The sequence below is a fragment of the Loxodonta africana genome, unplaced genomic scaffold (genome assembly GCF_030014295.1).
Source record: "Loxodonta africana isolate mLoxAfr1 unplaced genomic scaffold, mLoxAfr1.hap2 scaffold_55, whole genome shotgun sequence".
Classification (NCBI taxonomy): Eukaryota; Metazoa; Chordata; class Mammalia; order Proboscidea; family Elephantidae; genus Loxodonta; species Loxodonta africana.
The window spans coordinates 1,408,078-1,415,054 of record NW_026975272.1 but is presented as its reverse complement, the minus strand read 5'-3'; the positions used below and the strand labels follow the sequence as shown (position 1 = coordinate 1,415,054).

The 6,977-nt window shown below is 36.2% G+C and overlaps 1 pseudogene; it reads right to left on the bottom strand.

Annotated features, from left to right (window-relative positions):
* Positions 1 to 227: 227 nt before the first annotated feature.
* LOC135229825 (olfactory receptor 5D18-like) lies at positions 228 to 3,146 on the bottom strand (annotated as a pseudogene).
* Between the last annotated feature and the right edge of the window lie 3,831 nt (positions 3,147 to 6,977).

Genomic DNA, 6,977 nt, shown 5'->3' with positions numbered 1-6,977 from the left:
CTGATAAACAGTAGTAATGACAGTATTTGTTTACTAGATTATTTTTTCAAAGTTCAACCCCAAACTATTGTTACTGAATGCATGTCTCCTGAGAAAGAGTCAAATGATAGCAAAATTGTAAAACAATGAGGAAAAAAAATAACTGGCAATGATTCCTTATATCTACTGGACGGCAGTGGGTTTTTTTTTTTTTTTTTTTTTTTGGTTTTGTAGGCAAAACACTCACAAGAAAGTTATTTTGTTTATGTATTTATCTTAAAGAAATGGGAAGTGTGCTTTAAGAGTGATTTAAATTTTTAAAAAATATTGGAAGGGATTCATGTCATGATCACAATCCATGAATTGAATAATCTCAGTGTGAATCTCCAAGCCGTTGATGAGAATGAATTCAAAGCATACAGGATAATTCCATTTTATATAAAATATTATATTAGCAATTGTCAATGAAATTATAATATATTAATATTTCTGAAGTTTTTAATTGGATTGTTTTAAACAAGGAGCCTCTGAATGGAAGAATAACCAATAGCCTACATTGCCATATAATAAGCCTTGGGAATATGTTTATGGTAACCTTGCCAGAACCTGAGAAAGTGAGTGACTCTACTGACTACACAAAGAAAACATCCAAAAATGTTTTTATTAAACTAACAATCATTACTACTGCTCACTATTATATGGGTCAGGTGGGCAGTTGTGCTGATCTGGTCTGTGCTTGGCTGATCTGGGCTCAGCTTACTTAGGTCTATGAGATCAACTAGCAGGTCAGCTGACATAAGAGGGTCACATTCTCAAATCTAGTGGTGGGCTAAAGGCCACATAGTACAATGGAATGAGCAGGCAACTGGGTTATTTTTCCCTCATTAGCCAATATTCTAGTCTGTTTGTTCATATGGCAGCTTCCCAGGTTTCCAAGAGTGTGCGCAAAATCCTGAAATCTCTCAAAGTTTTGGAACTTGCTTCAATGTCATTTTTGCCACCTCTGCTAGACAAAATAACTCACAAAGGTAAAAGCTGCATTCAAGGATTTGTCAAATTGAGAGCTCTGTTGAAAAAAGGATTCAGTAATTATGCCCATGTTCCAAAAACTATAAAGAAATCATATATAACATTTTTGATGGCTGAGTATGCAAAATAATAGCATAAAACACAGATAGAGCAGCCACTCAATGTCCCAATTTTTTGCATATACTGGTTTTCTGACATCTATTTCTAAGCCTTTGGTAAAGCCTATCGAACTAATCATTCTATTACACTGGTACTCTTTCTAAAACATGTTCAGGTTATAGAAAATATTTATTTAGCTTTTCAGTCATGTCAATTTAACCTGAGTATAAGATACCACAAACACACACACACACACATAAACACACACACACAGATGCAATCACACACATTATACAGTATTCAGTCAATAACAAATTGGTTGACTTGATGTTACATTCTCATTTCCTTGAGTTTGTCTATTCTAGTCTCTCCTGAAAAAAATGCCTTCTTCACTGAAATGTGTCTCTTAAAATTCTATCCACACTCCATGCCAACTTAAAACAATACCTCATTTCTGAAGACATATTTCTAATCTCCCTAAATGGATTTGAACTGTTCCTTGCCTCAAGCCTTTTAAGATATTTCTTATAGTCTGACGTTTACAATAGCCCCTTTCTTTATTGCTCCAGCGTTACCACCAAATTACGCATCCCTTGTTTTGAAGGCAAAGCCTATGTCTTTATTGCCATTTGTAGATATGTCATCAAAAAATGCGTTTGCTTAGAACCTACTATACTCCAAGGACCTTATAAGAAAGAGGGATGGAATTAATGTTTATTCGGATTTTGCAAGGTGCCTTTCATGGTATCTATATTATCTTTAGGTCTTCATTATCAGATTATGACCCCGTTCCTGTTATCACAGTTGCATAGATTTAAAAATTAAAATTAGAGGTGGTGATTTTTTTTCCTGCAATGAGGAGACAAAGCCAAGATTAGTCTCTTTGAACCAAAATTCCATATCCTTACCATTGTACAGTATTAAAGATTAATTTTAAAGGTATCTTTTAAAATAATCTTTTTGGAAGTACTTTGTTTATAAATTGGCGACAAATTCTACTAAAATAATATGTTTAATGAGAAAAGACTTTAGCATCCATTATCTTGCTGACTGTATTCTTGACATCCTTATTCCTCAGACTGTAGATCAAGGGATTTAACATGGGGACCACCACTGTGTAAAACACAGAGGCTATTTTGATGGTGTGCCTGGAGTTTTTGGAGTTGGGTACACAGTAGAGGAACAGGATGGTGCCATGGAAGATAGTGATGGCAGTCAGATGAGAGGCACAGGTAGAGAATGCCTTATGACGACCACTGGCTGAACTCATTTTCAAGATGGTGACAACAATGGACACATAAGATGTGAGAATGATGAGTAATGTACTCACCACATTAAAAGTAGCAAAGATAAAAAGCAACAACTCACTGAGGTAAGTATTAGAGCAAGAAAGGGAAAGAAGTGAGGAGAACTCACAGAAGAAGTGATTGATTGTGTTGGCACCATGAAAAGATCATTTCAAAGCAGAGCATGTGAGTATCAAGGAACACCCTACTCCCCATGCATATGATCCCACCACCAGCATAGCACAGAGTCTCTGGGACATGGCATCTGTGTAGAGCAGAGGGTTGCAAATGGCCACAAAGCGGTCATAGGCCATTAGAGCTAATAGAAGGGATTCAGTCACCACAAAGGTACAAAAGAGAAAGTATTGTACTACGCATTCTAAAAACGAAATGGTTCTGTCTTCTACAACTAGGTTCACCAGCATCTTGGGAGCAATGATAGAGGAATAGCAGAAATCCACAAATGAGAGGTGGCTGAGGAAAAAGTACATGGGGGTGTGCAGTTTGGGGTTAATTTTGATGATTACAATCATCCCAAGATTCCCTACAACAGTGAGACTGTAGATGGCCAGAAATACCACGAAGAGGGGAACCTGCAGTTCTGGGCAATCTGAGAAGCCCAAAAGAGTGAACATGGCCCCACTTTTATTTCTCTCTGAAAATGACATGGCTTCTGTTTGTTAAAATCTGAATCAATCCTGGAAATTAAAAAAAAAAAAATTAAACATAGTTAGGATGTAGGATGCTTAGTTAACTATCCTTCCCTGAGACTGGAAAAGATATTTCTTTCAGAATCTATGTGTTTATTAATTGAGAAATGCTAAACTTCCAAAATTTTAAAACATGATAACTTTTTAAAAAGTTTTTCTTAAGGAAAACCAATAAAGCCATTGATTTGAACTTTAAGTTCTCAAGTCTAATTTTTAGTATTTTCAAATATATGAAATATGAGGTTTCGAGATTACATAAAAACCCGTTGCCATTCAGTCGATTCCAACTCATAATGACCCTATAGGATAGAGGTGAACTGCCCTACAGGTTTTCCAAGGAGTGGCTGGTGGATTCAAACTGTCAGCCTTTTAATTAACAGCCAAGCTCTTAGCCACTATGCCACAAGGGCTCCAGAGATTACATGGTAATTTGTAATCCTAATTAAGGCTTGAAAGTTAGATAGATTGATGATAGATAGACGATAGAGAGAGAGAGAGAGATTGTAGATGATGATGATGATGCATAGATAGATAGATAGATAGATAGATAGATGATAGATAGATAGATAGATAGATAGATAGATAGATAGATAGATAGATAGATAGATAGATAGATAGATAGATAGATGATAGAGAGAGAGATCCTTTTAGTAAAGATTCTGCCTAATCAATGATTATTCCGTTCTGCTTAAATACTTGTTGATTCTACCTTGACAACTGCTCCAAAAAATTTACAGAAGAAAATACACATTCCCAAAACTGTCAGGGCACATCTATTCCCCAACCCCAGGTCCTCATCCAGGGCACTATTATTGAAGAGTCAAGTCCTCTATGCATGGCTCTATGCATAAAGGGTGCACATCCTGTTCCTTGCATGATCAGATATGCACCCTTTGCCCTGACTCTATATTCCTCATGAACTGTCTGCATCTAAAGTTTGCATTTTCCCCCTTAGTTGTTTTCTAGATACCCTATATTGAAGTTAATATCATTATGTCTTTCAAATTTTAAAACAAACCTGCTAACGGCAAAGAGAAGGCTTCTCCTGCATCTGGGAAACTTGGATGGGAGTGAAGTATATGCAATGTTAAACATCTGTAGTCACAACCTTGGGTCGTGAACCCTAGAGACTATATGTTGCCCCATTCTCAAGAGGACAATAACTAAGCAATTAAAATTAAGTACTTTTATCCGCTGTACTGCAAAGCCTGGAGGAAAATTACGGTATCATTAGGGAAATTTTATAAGAAACATTTATATTTCAAAGTCATCTTCCCGAGTCTCCTGGACATTGCCATACTCTCCCATAATTATCAGGTATATGTATCAATGCCAAAAAAAAAAAAAAACCAAACCCACTGCCATCCAGTTGATTCTGACTCATAGTGACCCTATATCAATAGGAGACACATTATTAAATATGAATTGACTGAACGCTGTGTGCTGTTCTAACAGGTGAGAAACAATGTCTTAAGTGCAGTTTTCATTTGTGCTTCTATTATTATGAGTCCAACTGAACAACTCTTGGTATATTTTAGAGCTATTTGTATTTCTTTAATGTGGACTCTTTAATCATATCTTATGTCCATTTTTCTATAGGACTAATATTCTTTTTCTACTCAACTCTTATAGAAGCGGTGATTTCTCATTTTTTCTTTTGTCATGTTAATTTTTTCTCTCTTGTTTTTGATATTAAGTTTCTGTATATTCATGTAAACTAAATTTGAAACTTTATCTTCATCACCTACTTTGATGTGTGGAGTAAGAAAGTGATCCAATTCCATTTTTCCTCAAATGGCTAAGGAAAGATCCCCTATATGGCTCTTGAACTTCTCTTTGTCAAAATATAACACTATTTTAATAATAGACACTTTATAATTTATTTTCAACTTTTTAGGATTAAGCTTCCTACTCTAGTTTGTTTTTTTCAGTCTTTTTTTGTCCTGAATAACCGTTTTTATTTATTCATATGAATATTAGAACAGAAAATTTAAAGTGTAATTCCTCAAAATTCCCACATGAATTTTGTATTACTTTCATCCTTGCCCTAATAAATGTAAATTAGTCTAAACAAATCTTAGAAATATTTCCAGACCTGATACTACCAGTAACAAAACTTCTAAGTAAATAACATCCAGGCATTATCTAGGAATATTGAAGTGGCCCCTGCAAATGTCCTTTCTGAAGGGTAAATTAATTTTCATGAACTCTTTGACTGACAAAGTGAAATAATAATCAAATGTCCACTAGCATTGGAGTCCAAAGAGCTATGTTCCTGTGTTAAACCAGTCATTTCTGGTTATAAAAACTTGTGTGAATCACAATCACACAGGTTCAAAACTGTGTCATCATCTATACAGTGGTTGTTGTTGTTGTTATGTGCCATTTAGTCAAAGCGACCCTCTGTATAATGAAACGAAACACTGCTCGGTCCTGCATCATCCTCATGAGCATTATGACGTTTGAGCCCATTGTTGCAGCCACTGTGTCAACCCATCTTGTTGAGGGGTCTTCTTTTTTTTCTGACCCTCTGCTTTGCCAAGCATAATGTCCTTTTTCAGGGGCTGATCCCTTCTGATAATATGTCCAAAGTATGTTAGACAAAGTCTCACAATCTTTGCTTTCAAGAAGCATTCTGGCTGTACTTCCTCCAAGACAGATTTGTTCATTCTTTTGGCAGTCCATGGTCTAGTCAATATTCTTCATTAACATTGTAATTCAAAGGTGTCAGTTCTTCCCTGCCTTTCTTATTTATTGCCCAGCTTTCAAATGCATATGAGGCGATTGAAATACCATGGCTTAGGTCAGGGGCACCTTAGTCTTTAAAGTGACATCTTTGGTTTTTAACACTTTAAAGATGTCTTTTGCAGCAGATTACCCAATGCAATGCGTCATTTGATTTCTTGACTACTGTTTCCATGGGTGTTGATTGTGGATTCAAGTAACCTGAAATCCTTGACAACTTCATTCTGTTCCTCTTTTATCGTGATGCTGTTTATTGGTCCAGTTGTGAGGATTTTTGTTTTCTTTATGTTAAGGTGCATCCACATTGAAGGCTGTGGTCTTTGATACTCATCAGTAAGTGCTTCAAGTCCTCTTCACTTTCAGCAATCAAAGTTGTGTCATCTGCATATCACTGGTTTTTAATGAGTCTTCGTCCAATCCTGATACCCCGTTCTTCTTCATATAGTCCAGCTTCTCAGATTATTTGTTTAGCACACAAAGCGAATAGGTGTGGTGAAAGGGTACAACTCTGATGCACAACTTTTCTGACTTTAAACCAAACAGTATCCCCTTGTTCTGTCTGAACTGCCTCTTCATCTATGTACAGGTTCTTCATGAGCACAATTAAGTATTCTGGAATTCCCATTCTTCACAAGCAATTTTATCCATACATTGTTATGATCCACATAGTTGAATGCCTTTGCAGAGTCAGTAAAACACAGGTGAACATCTTTCTGGTATTCTCTGCTTTCAGCCAGGATCCATCTGAGATCAGCAATGATATCCCTGGGTCCACATCCTCTTCTGAATCCAGCCTGATTTTCTGGCGGTTCACTGTGGATATATTTCTGCACTTGCTTTTGAATGATCTTCAGCAAAATTTTGCTTGCATCTGCTATTAATGATATTGTTATATAATTTCTACATTCAGTTGGATCACCTTTCTTGGGAAAAGGCATAAATTTGGATCTCTTTCAGTCTGTTGGCCAGATAGCTGTCTTCCAAATTCCTTGGCATAGAGGAGTGTTCACTTCGAGAACTGCATTCGTTTGTTGAAATATTTTAATTGATATTTCATAGATTCCTGGAGCCTTGTTTTTTGCCAATGCCTTCAGTGTAGCTTGGACTTCTTCCTTCAGTACCATGGGTT